Below are 13,841 nucleotides of genomic sequence, written 5' to 3' on the forward strand. Positions count from 1 at the left end.
TAAGTACAGGTACTCACCAAAAGAAGCAGTGGGCGGAGTTAAGGGCGGTGCTAAGGTGGGGCAAGGGGCAGAGCTAGCTTTTTGACTTTGGCAAGGTTGTATGCACAAAATCTTCATGCATTGTTAGAATGTCGGATCCATCTGTCCATTAGTCATCTTACTAATAATTATATATATGGCACTTACTTTTAAGTGTTTATTACTACCCAAAGTAGGCCTTTTTAGCATCCTTAAAATAAGAAAAGATTGAGGAAATTACACGAGGTTCTAAATATATGCCTTCTTGTTTGCAGGCAGGTCATTGCTGCAGGGTCATAACTCACTAAGCTATTTTACAAGGACCTGCAGGTAACGCAAGGCTCTATGCAACAAAAACTGTAATGTTTTGATTTGTTCTGCATTCCGTCCATAATTGTGTGTATTTTGATCAGTTTGTACAGCACACACTATAGGTGGTAGTTATTTGTCAAGATAACCATAAAGAAAATGTGACGTATGCTGTGAAGAAAGACGCAGCAAGATACTGTAAGGTGACCAGTAGAAGCTCCATAGTTTCTTTCGTGAGTTCGGATGCGTTTAGTATGTGTTTAATTGTATGTGTGCATGTTGTATGTGTGTGTCTACCGATGGAATGTGTGTGCTGTGTGTCCGTGCTTGTGGTTTTCGCAATTGTTTGCATGTGCGTGCTTGGGCATGAATCTTTGGTGCATGTACATCTGTGCAGTATGTACTCATCCGTGTCTGTGCATTTATGGTTTGTGTGCATGTATCCGTTAATGTGTTGTGTGCGTTTGCCTACGGTGCTTGTCTATTTGTGGAGTGTGTGTTTTATTTGGGCAACAGTGAAATCAAGCATTTCATGAACATTTGTTTAAAAAAAAAATGTAAGGGGTCGAACCCTCCTGTCCTCTTTACTGGCCGAGCTCGACAGTCAATAAGGTCTCTAATTCTCCTGGCCTTGAAATCCCAACCTTTATAGGGACGGGTCCCGGGAACACCATAGATTACGCTTTTACGTCCCGTTATTATCAGTAGCAAGGTGCTCGTACAGATATAAAGTGACCCCAACCCCATTGCTGTGCAAATTGCTGCTCTGCAAAGATGACATAAGCCGATGCGGGCGCAGAGTGGCCTGCCGTACTGCAAATTTGAAGAATATCATGATCCAGGTTCCCTGCAACTGTACAGCCCTGACTAACTGTTGAGATTTAGAAACAAGTGATCCAGCCTTTATTTTAAGTTACTTTATTGAACTTTTAACATGTATTAAAGGGTCGTTATCTAGACCTATTACCCAGCTGTGTCTTCATGCCATATCCTGGTTTGACAAAGAGAGCAGAACGGCAAATTAATCTTTGCATTGGGCATTGAAGCCAGGGCCGTACTGGGAAGCAAAACAGGCCCTGGAAAGTGATCGGCAGCCCTCCCAGCCCCCCCCCCCCACGGGGGCGGGGTTGGGGGTGCCGCTGAGCTTTATGCCAGGGCCGGTTTTTGGCCGATTTTGTTAGAGGGACGATTTTCCAGCTATGATGCAAAAAACGGCCCTGTAACAAAATCGGCCCCCAGGGGCCCGGAACCGGCCCCCACCTGTGCGTCACACCCAGGCACGCAACAACCATTGGGCTGAAAGGGCTTCAGCCCCCCCCCCCTCAGGTTCCGTGGGCTGGGCTGAGGCTGCCAGGCAGTTGTCAAGGTTCATCGAGGGTATTACTCGATCCGTTCTAAAGCCCTGGCGGTCACAGCTTTCGTCTGTGTTTATCCTATTTACCTTTCTTTCTTTTAGTAGACTCCCCCGCATGACCCTTTCATTCCTTAATGGCTGCATCTGCATGATAACAGCGGGGAGCCTGGCAAAGTTAAAGCGTTTAAAGGTGTGAAGTAAAGTCAACCCCAGCCCCCCTGCCCCGTCCAGGAATGAACAGAGTATCCTGCAAACACAAAAAGGAATACACCCACATCACGACAGACGTTTGCAAAAAATGTAAGGGAGAGATGATTCTAAAGTGGGATATGCTATACATAGGGTTGCCACATTTTCTGATGGAAATGGGGACGAGGCTTGTTAGTGGATAGCAATTTATGAACAAATCTGCTGTTAGTCTTTTAAAAAAGAAATCACTCACATCTCAACTTTTTTGCTCAGGCAATTCCATTTTATTTTATAATGTCATCAAACAAAAATGACAGGGGTTTAAAATGAACACAGTGTAGCGAGTGTTAGAGAAAGTATAGTAGTCTTGAGGAGTTCGCAATGCACACTCGGATATTATAGACAAAAATAAGACATCATCTGGAGCACAGTGAATGTGAAGCTGCAAATATTGCATTGAACAACTGAGTATTGAAGTCATAAAGTCAGGTCATCAAAAATGTTTAGAGACAAATATTGAACAGCGAAGAGCAAGACTCTGTTAGCTTTATTAATAATTTAGGAACTGTGAATGTTGATGTAATATATGCAGGGCAACCGAAATTCTGCAGGAGGGGAGAGCCAAATTATGCACTAAGGTTGAGTAAATTATGTGGCATAATGCTGCACATTTTGTGATAGCATTACTATATTAGTTTGTAATTTTGACACTTTTTAACACTGTCTACACATTGATTGCATCTCATTAATATCAGTTTAAAACCCAAACACAGAAATAAGCAACAGAATGGTGACCAGTCACCATTTGCAAAGGTCCTTCCACTGCGTGGCAACATGTTGCTGCGTTTTTAGTAACTTTTGAACGTTTAAGCTAAAAACATTTTTTTTTCTGTTAACATCTGCAGATTGTGAGGCAGATGATAGTTTGTGGCAAATGCAGCAAATATTTAACTATGCGAAAAAAAACACAGCCATACAGTTGCATACCTCTAGTGGCTCTGGATATATACCTGTATTAACTGCTTGATCTTCGTATTTCGAACAAGAATAACTGAGCTTTTTTTAAGTTCCAAGGTTTTTTTTACCGGCAGTTACTTCAAAATACCCGCTGTTTAGGTAACAGACTGACCAGGTGGCAATCCGATGGGAAATTACAGCATGGAGTGAAACATGGATGAAAGTGTGGCAGAGCTACTGTGCAAAAGTAACAGGCTATAGGAGTGAGGGAGGGAGCAGGGGGAAAGGTGAGTGTATGAGGGAAATAATCAGTGAGAAAAAGTAACGCTCAGCAAGAAAGAGGAAGGGAATACATGCATGGAAGAAGGTAAGAGATAAGGGAGAGCTGACAGTTGAAGATTAGGGCATGGAGGTAAGGGGTGCAACTGCAACTGCGGACACTGCTGACATATTGAACCGATATTGCTCAACACCTTGGCTGCTATGGCTTTTCCCGTCCTGTGCTGAAAATCCTAGGAGAGCAGCATTTCATGACGAGCTCAGCTCGTCATCAGCACAGCTCCAGTGTGCCTCATGACGAGCTGAGCTCGTCATGAGCATGGAAGGGAGCATACTCATGCAGCTCTGATAGCAAAGATTGACACTCTAGTGCTTGATGTAGGATTAACTCGGATCAGAAGAAACTGGCAGTTTTAGTTTCAGAAGCCAAAGAAAAACTGACAAGGGATCAGAGTGCTCAGGAAGCACTTTGAGAATGTGCAAGACAGAATCTCATTCCTTGAGTACTGGGCCGAAAATGAGGAAGGAAAAGGTATGAGGACCAACATTCAGATAGGGGGCCTCACCGAACAAAGAGCTTTAGCACTGAATGTTTTTTGGAAGGGTTACTAAGTATAACACTTGCAACCTATTACCTGACAAAATTCTTCTCAGTTTAACAGGCACAGGCCCATATTATAACTACTGCCATCCAAAGGGCCAGCCAGAGCTATAATAATGTCATCTGCTGCTACTACAGAGTTTGCTCAACTTTGTTTCACTTGCCACAAGAGAGCTAACGGTTATACTGCAGACAAAGCGGCATAATCTTGCAGTGTGCTAGGCAAGATGACACCAGCACTGCCAAAAAGTGGGCAGGCCGGGCAATTTTCTTCATGTTCTGCTCCTTGAAGAGGCCATGCAATGCACTATAAGTGAGACTTTCGACATGATGTGCAGCATTTTTCAGAGTGAAGGGTTAACTGTAATCATAGTCATGCTATGAAACAGACCATGACCATGCTGTGACAAAAGCCTGGCTTCCAGTTGACAGGTTGTGGTAGGCAAGCATGCCTAGGCAGGTGTATTGAGCCTCTTATATGAGACCTTTATTGTTATAGATTCAGCATCATTATGGTACATTAAACAACATGCAAGAGAGGTTTCTGCACAGTTTGCATCCTGAACAATTATTTCTAGGTGCCTTAAAATATAATGATCCTGAAAAAGGAGACACAGTGAAGGAAAGCAATTGCACAGGGTCAAACAGCTTAGACATTATAGATAGCCAGGTTCTTTGGGACAGGGCACCACCATAGCTCTAGACTGGCCTGGATGGCCCATACACAATTGATGATACACAAGTACTGATTTCTGCAGAATACACTCCAATGGTGCAACAACAGAGGAGAGCATATCTGGAAGTTAAGAAACAACTCCCTGAATTACACCTCAAGTACATGTTTTCATTCTAAGCGGACCTGAAAGACTTGTACAATGGGAAATTCGCATCTACACTGATACATCCGCAGTATGGAAATGGGCTGAAGCTCCGACAAACTCTGGAAGCCCTATTTATTGGTCATCCCAGAACTGATTGAAATCCCGAACGCAACGTAGGGGAAAAACACAAAAGGTTGACAGACCATCCGCTACTCTACACAAGCTGAGAGGGCTGCTGCAGCAGTGGAGGCAATCCATGCATCGCTGGGCTTATCACCAGTGGCTTAGGAGACAGCACATTGGTGATTAGTGGCAACACAAATGACCCGGAAACTTTCCTGAATATGGGACGCGTGGCTGAAGCTCAGTACATGTGCAAAATAATAAGGCCCACTGCCTGCTCTTAGTTAAACTGGCCTGGGTTATATTGCCTTTTAGGATTCACTCATGGAAACCTCAGGTGGCTGTGCTGTGAGATGCAACATTTTGGGGGGCTGTGAGGGATGCCAATGTGGACTATTGTAGGGAAAGTGGAGGTACATTATGGAGAGTGCTGACTGAATTCTAAGTTTTAAAGCTAATGATTCGGGTAGTGTGCATCAGTATAGTAATTGGGGCACGAGTGCTGCTAGAGAGGGCTCAAACTTTAATCATGCTTCCGCAAATGACAGAGATTCTAGTCGTGATTCTGCAACTTGTCTGTGATAGTTTTGACAGGACTTTGAAGCAACCACTCTCTATGATGAATATACAGTATAAAATCATGGGGCAGCTGCTAGCAAACAGATTGTTGCCTTTGCTCTCTGTCTCATGATCAAAATGGCTTCATTTTGGACAGTTAAACATGAACTCTCAGAGAGTGGTTTACTCGATGGCAGCCCTCCTAGATGTTTGCCAGCAGTTGCATCCTTGCCCTTTTCAAATTAATACAATTTAATTTTCTTCATCAAAACTATCTCACTCCAAGGAAGCTCAGAAAGATATGGAGATTAAAGAATAATCTTTAAGACATGAGGGTCTAAAGACAGATTTGATCATCATCTGTCTTTAGGAGTGCTGGAATCTATTAGACTACTGGAAACATGACCCAAACAACAGCAAAAGTAGTGGGTGTAAGAATAGACTGTACTTGGAGGGTGAGCATGGTGGTGTTGTTGCCTAGAGCCAAAAGAAGAAAGACTATTTAGGTGTGCAGATTTGACCATAGTGGCAGCAACATGTAGCGTAGCTATGCCATGAAGAGCAACAATAGCACTTAACAAAAAAACTGTTTGAGGAAGACAAAGAAATGGGTGGAGGCAGAATGTACAACAGTGAGAAACTCAGTTATACACATTTATGGAACAGATAGGCGGAAGCAATAATGTTGTAAACTGAACGACTTTCGGATTATAGGCCACCCTCAATGACCGGCCCTCCCAACTGCATAAAAGACTATACTGGTATGTGGTTAACAATTAAATATAGACTGTATAAGAGGCAGAAGATAATCAAGGGATGGACACACACTACTCACCGGAACAGCAGATACACTGTTGAGTTTGATAGACTCACGACCAGTGAGAGACCCAGTTTACTTGGGGTCCAAATCAGTATCCTATGGTATTGCATAGTTGTGATCACCCGTTAAAAACAGGTTAAAGCTGACCCCCAACACAGTTTTTTGCATTGTTTACTGAGGTATACATCTTATTGTCTGCACTTATGGAAGGATTGGCTATGTCACATAAAAAGTACATTTTAAAATAACAATGTATGTCCTTTAAGGTGATATTCATATGCACTGTAATAACATGATTGTTTTAAACTTTATAAAATGTTTATTAAAATACCAATTATTTGGAGCAATATAGCATTGAAGACAATGCCCTGGAGTGTCTTACCTTTTTTCTATCTAAGAGGGCATAAACAGTCCACATCCCCCTATTTTAGTTATGTTCGAGACCTCTCACTTGCAGATTCCCACAGGGCTTTTCTCTGAGCCCTACATTGTTTACTCTTTATATTATTAAGTTCCCTTTATCTATACAACCCTTTAGTTTCTCTGTGATGTCCTACAAGGATGATATCATAGGATCATTTTCTTCAGCAATGATTTGGGTTCTGCCAAGAGAAATTATGATCTTGCTTTTTCACAGTTGCCTCCTGGATCAAGTCAAATCAAAACTCAATAGTGTCAACACAGAGGGCTTCATCTTTAGGGAACCTTCCCTGAATAGATATGGTCTTCACTTTGGTGGGGGAGCTGGACCCATCGCCCACTCAAGGTTGACTCAGCAAAAAATCCCAAATTCATTTTCAACGACATTTTCTCATTCGTTCAACAGATCAGGCACATTTTCTTCTTGCATTAACAGCTTTCTCATGCTATGCAAAGCCATCTCTTCTTGCAATCATAGTACTGCTATCAATTCAACTATTTTCTCACAACCAGATAATGGAAGTCTATCTTGGGCTTCCTGCTTTCAAATCATTCAAAACCCTCCTGCAAGCCTCATCTGAGGCCTGCCCCTTTTCTTCACAATCTCTTCTCACTCACTGTTATACTGTCTATTGCCTTTGAACGTGAAACAATGTGACTTCAAAGTGTTCTTCCTAGATCTTGGCACTCTCCATAAAGCAGATTCTCTGCTTCTTCACCATTGTATCACTCTATATATTCTTTCCAAAATCCTATGCTTTACAGCCTGCATTCCTAACATCAGGCAAGTACCTCTTGGATGCTGATACTGCTCCTTTCTGGCATCAAAGCATTGGAACTTTCTTGCTCCCGAGCTCCAGAGACTCCAGTCCTCCATAAAAAAGTGCCTTTTCCATATTAGTGCATTCTCCACCTCTCCTTCATTTACTGCTCAGCCCCAGGCTGGTTGGTTAGGGAAAAAGTGCACTTCACATATTCATTTTAATCATTCATTTCATTCAGTAGAATAAAAACTATAGAAGTGTGCTTAAACTGCACTATTTGCCACAATTTTTCGAACCACTCTGGGAGGTGGGACGATGGAGGAACCCAAATATCTTCTAAAAGTATTTTGAACGGCTAATGGATTGAGGCCAATACAATTGACCTCAGGTGTTTTACAGTGCATCATATGTCATTAATTGTTGGCAAAACTGTAATTATAAAAAAATGTCATGTGAGAGTAGGTAAACTCATTAAATGTGTACTAAAATACAACATTTAATAATTGTTCTACTAGAATTCCTTGAAGGAAAGTCCTAAACTTCCTGCAAAACTTGTTAAATACTATAATGAATACATTAATGTTAGAGCCCAGCGTGCTTTGAATTGAGCTGTAATGTATCGGCAAAAAAATAAACCCTATGCGTTATACCACCTCGAGGACAGGATGACCCACCAGCAATTTTTAGTCTGACTCTGAATTTGGCTCCGCCTCCAGCATTTGAAGTGTTAGCCCCCCCCGAAATTTGGGTCTAGTTGCGCCCCTGGTCACACCGGGGGATTGCCCGGTGCCCGCTATGGCCAGTCCGGCCCTGATTAAAGTAATGCCGAAGGGACCAATGTGTCATTGCTTTCTGCAGAAAGATGTACAAACTGGCTTTAAAAAAGAGGACACAGGCTTTGAAGGACGAAAAACGGGAGTCTATAGTGAGAGCTTGCGAGCTTAAAGATTCCCAAGATTTTTTGGGAAGGTAGTAGGGTCAGTTTTATCTACCTGTCATTACAAGACAAAGTAACGGTTAATATTACGGCTGAGGCTTGGTTAACACATTTTACAGGGATGTATGCTACTAATAATAGGGTTGCTGAAGATGCACCCACGGTTGATGCCTCTTGTTTTAATCTTGATTTTAGAGAAGAAAAAGTGTATAAGGCGATTGCTGATGGACTGTGCAAGAAGGCACCGGGCCCGGACGGTGTCCCCTTGATTTATTTAGGGTGAATCAGGGGTTCTGGACTCCTGTGCTCACCTGGGTTTTTAATGCTGTTTGTGGTTCGGGGGGGCCTACGTTGTGGCGCACTTCAACAATTGTCCCTATTTTAAAAAAAAGAAATGTGTGTGATGTAAAGTGTTACCGCCCAATATCTCTTTTAGACTCTACAGCTATAATTATTGGGAGGGTAGTCTTGGATCGTCTTTTAGTCTGGATAAATAAAAATAATTTCCTCTCCCAAACTCAATATGGGTTCAGAAAGGGCCTCGGGACCATCGAATAGTGCCTCAATCTCCATCTAATCGTGGCAAAGTATAACTATGCCTAGAGTCAGGCGCCCAACACCCATTGAACTCACCGGGCTTCAGCCCGGGATGAGACAGATCCCGGGCACACACAGAGCCACACCCGAACGTTTAACAGGTCTTTAAAAGACCATTTGAATGTTAATTAGGCCTTGCAGTTGTTTCACCCCTTGTTGGATGCCCTGCAGCTCCACTCTGCCTACTGATCAAAGGTTCAGCCCCCCCCGAAATGTTTTCTTAGCCCCCCCCCCGAAATGTGGCTCTAATTGCGCCTCTGCCTAGAGTGTTTCTCTACACCTGGCGTTTATGGATCTGTTGAGCGCCTTTGATTATGTATGCAGATCCAAGGGATTGGTGTCAGTACAACGCATTATTTTACGTCGCATTCCGTTACAACGCAGATTTTACAACGCAGGATCCATTACATCGGATGCCATTACAACGCATGGCATTACATAGCAGATGGTATTACAACGCATGGCATTACATCGTAAGTATAGGTAAGTATACCTTTTTAAAAAAATGTTATTAAGTTAATTTAATTAATTTTATTTAAACAATTTAATTAAAATACATTTTAAAATAGTCATTAATTTAATTTAATAAAATAATATCTATTTAATAAATGTAATTTTAATAAAAATTGTAATTAATTTAAATAAATTTAAATAATGAAATTAGTTTAATGTACATATTTTTAAAATTGTAATTAAAATAAAAGAATATTAATAATTTTTTTAATTTAATTAATTTAATTTAAAAATGTAATTAATGTAAAATAATTAATTTAATTTATTAAATATATTTTAATTAATTTAAAAATGGTCAATATAATTTAATTATCCCTAAACACAAACCTACCCCTGAACCCTAAAACACCCCTGTACCCCAAAACCCAAACCCTGCCCTAAAACCTAAAAACACCCCTGTACCCCAAAAACCCAAACCCTGCCCTAAAACCTAAAAACACCCCTGTACCCCAAAACCCAAACCCTGCCCTAAAACCTAAAAACACCCCTGTACCCCAAAAACCCAAACCCTGCCCTAAAACCTAAAAACACCCCTGTACCCCAAAACCCAAACCCTGCCCTAAAACCTAAAAACACCCCTGTACCCCAAAACCCAAACCCTGCCCTAAAACCTAAAAACACCCCTGTACCCCAAAACCCAAACCCTGCCCTAAAATCTAAAAACACCCCTGTACCCCAAAACCCAAACCCTGCCCTAAAACCTAAAAACACCCCTGTACCCCAAAACCCAAACCCTGCCCTAAAACCTAAAAACACCCCTGTACCCATAACCCAAACCCTGCCCTAAAACCTAAAAACACCCCTGTACCCCAAAACCCAAACCCTGCCCTAAAACCTAAAAACACCCCTGTACCCCAAAACCCACACCCTGCCCTAAAACCTAAAAACACCCCTGTACCCCAAAACCCAAACCCTGCCCATAAACCTAAAAACACCCCTGTACCCCAAAACCCAAACTCTGCCCTAAAACCTAAAAACACCCCTGTACCCCAAAACCCAAACTCTGCCCTAAAACCTAAAAATACCCAAACACCCCAAAACATATACCTCAGTACCCCAAAACATATACTCCTATTCTCATACTTATTAAAAAAATTACTTAAATTAATATATTTAATTTATAATATTTAAAAACATAAATACATTTTTTTTTATAATTAATAATAATTAAATCAATTATATAATATAAAAAAAATAAAAATAATTATATACTTACCAATACTTACGATGTAATGGTATGCGTTGTAATAGCATCTGCTATGTAATGCCATGCGTTGTAATGGCATCCGATGTAATGGATCCAGCGTTGTAAAATCTGCGTTGTAACGGAATGCGACGTAAAAGTTGCGTTGTAAGTGATACACACCAGATCCAAGCTATGGTCCATTCTAGAGAGTATGCATGTTGATGGGGGCTTGGTTTGCTTCCTAAGGCTCCTACACTATGATCTTACAGCAGTAGTTAGATTCGGAAATGCCAGTGAAAGCACAGATTCTTTTAGAGTTGAGCGTGGGGTGCGCCAGCGTTGTGTCCTTGTCCTGATTCGGTTCTTGTTATAAACAAAAATGGGGTTGGAAAGGTCATTGGCCTCCGTTGAGGTGGACATTCTTCGTGTTGGGCAAAAAGCTGTGCCTGCGCTTTTATACGCAGATGATGCGGTCCTCCTGGTAAGGGCGACCAATGCTCTTAAGAGCCTAATTTTTAGCTATGTTAGTTTTATAAGGGACCTGGATTTGGAGACTAACCTTGCCAACACATTTACAATGGTATGTGGCCCTATATACACCATACACCTACACCTTAAACATAGATGGTAAAAAACTAGATAAGGTAAGCTCGTTTACATATTTGGGCCTGTAGTTTGATGATAGGTGCAGCTAGTCTACTTGCATCAAAAATAGGTAACTCACTACACGCGAGCAGTAGGCATTACTTCCTTGCTCACCATGACCATTGGCAAAAAACCTATAATACCAATCTTGGAGATATATTTAATTGGAAATGTTTGCCAGTTTTAACCTATGGGAGGGTATTTTGGGATGCAGGGATGTGGGGGGTTATGCAGAAGGAGGAAACAGATTCTGCTGCCGGTTACTGGGTGTCCCCCCCACACCGACCTCGCATTTTCCATGCATCAGGAGTTAGGTATGGATTATGTATAGAAATACCAATAATGCCGCTCCTCTGGCCCTCTGGTGTGCAATATGGACAAATAAAGAAGCTGATGTTAACCTGGCAGTGATTACAGATTGCCTTCTCTGTGACCGCTGTCTGACAATTCCTTGGCTACAATATATTAAAGACTGCTTCCTGGCCCTTGGTTGTGCAAATCTGTTTGAGCACCCTGAGAATATCGTGAAAAATGATAAATACAGGGTTAAGTATAGTTTTGCCAAGCATAGACAGGAAATTAATGGAAGTGGCCAAACTCCTGGCTAGGGGTTGTTGCATGATCCAGATGGCGCCAAAGATTGCCCCATATCTTTTATATGTGACAAAAGTGTACGAGAGAACCTTATTAGCCAGATTTAGACTAGGCTCCATCCGCTGGCCTATATGTTTTCCTTTAGGACAATAATCCTCTTCTTGCATTAGCAATTGCCCATGTGAGGAGCAATCCAGTCAAACCCTATTACATTTTGTATTTTTCTGCAAGTATTATCAGCCATATACAAGGAGGTTTTTGTTACCATTGTTGCGTAGGCACACATTCTCGAGGTATAAAGCTGCTCTTTTCATTTTACCGCAGCTCAATGATTGCGATACATGTTTTTCAGTCGCTAGTTTTTTTAAGTGCATCTTAGCACAAAGAAGGAATATGGGGGCATATTATCAAGGGGGTTTATCTCCGCTTTTTTGGCTTTAAAAGCCAAGAAAGCGGAGATAAAATTATCTCCCTATTACCTAGCTGTCGCGAACACCAGTTAGCGACAGCTAGTAGGAGATAGCGAACATCTTGGGCCCCACTTTGCATGTCAGTGATATTTATCACTAATGACATGCAAAGTGGGCGTGCCAAGATGTTAGCGACTGGAAACAGTCGCTAACATCGCTATATCCTATCACCAACTTTTGGAGATATTCGCGCTAAGCGCGTATATCTCCAAAAGCTAACACCTGCCCTGAGCAGTTCTTAGCCATGTTATCCAATGGGAGGTGGATAACATGGCTAAGAGCATTAGCTCGCTAATGCATGAATATCGCTGACTTTTCAGCGATATTCATGCATTGCGGCCAATTTTTATCACATTTGCGATAAACCTTGGTAATACCAAGGTTTATTTGCGATAAAAATCGCCGCAGCTCTGCGGTAAATTTTTGTCTCTAACTAAGCAATAGCGATAATTATCGCTATTGCTTGGTAATATGCCCCATGACGTTTTAACAATAATCTATATACAGTCTCTTGCATTATGAATTGCTGCCCTTTATTAAGATGCTGCACCTGGCCATATGCACTTTAAATGTCCTAAAGCTGCTACTGGGAAACCCAGGTATATTTTGCTAAAAAATGCTTCCAACTTCATAATTGAGATTTTTGTACTAAGTTTTATGTAGTCCTTTTTTAATCTTTTGTATGCATGTTGCCAAAGGTTTTTTTTAAAAGGAATTTGTAATTTAATGTTTTTTTATTGTATGACTATTTTTCGTATATCTTTTATGTTCTACCTTTGGAAGATCGGATAAAGACAATGATGATGATAAAGATCACATTTATCACATAACATAGATAATATAACATAACAGCATCTCCAATAGTTGAGGGTACAATTCAGCTCAACCAGAGGGAAGGAACTGGAAGTGGTCCTGCCATAATTGACTCAAGTGCTGTGAAGGCCTGAGGCAAAAGACCAGCATACGTCTGGTCAACAAATAATCAATCTTCAGTTGCTCTGTTTTTAGTATAATAACACAAAGACTCTTTTGGCTAGTAATTTCAGTATACTTGACCTTATTTTGTTTAGTTTATCATTTATTGTCTGTTAGGATATATTGAACATAGCATTCTAAATTGTAGTTTTTTTTCCAGATACGACACCTTGAATGACATTGTGTTTTTTGATCCAACCTAACCCATAATCAGGGCCTTAGTACAAATAAGGAAATTAGGGGCATATTATCAAGGGGATTTATCTCCGCTTTTTTGGCTTTAAAAGCCAAGAAAGCGGAGATACAATTATCTCCCTATTACCTAGCTGTCGCTAACACCAGTTAGCGACAGCTAGTAGGAGATAGCGACCATCTTGGGCCCCGCTTTGCATGTCAGTGATATTTATCACTAATGACATGCAAAGTGGGCGTTCCAAGATGTTAGCGACTGGAAACAGTCGCTAACATCGCTGTCTCCTATTACCAACTTTTGAAGATATTCGCGCTAAGCGCGAATATCTCCAAAGGCTAACACCTGCCCTGAGCAGTTCTTAGCCATGTTATCCAATGGGAGGTGGATAACATGGCTAAGAGCATTTGCTCGGTAATGCATGAATATCGCTGACTTTTCAGCGATATTCATGCATGTTGGCCGATTTTTATCGTTTAGGAGATAAACTTTGATAATATCAAGGCTCCTAAGCGATAAAA

Source organism: Lissotriton vulgaris, chromosome 3_1, assembly GCF_964263255.1.
Source record: "Lissotriton vulgaris chromosome 3_1, aLisVul1.2, whole genome shotgun sequence".
Classification (NCBI taxonomy): Eukaryota; Metazoa; Chordata; class Amphibia; order Caudata; family Salamandridae; genus Lissotriton; species Lissotriton vulgaris.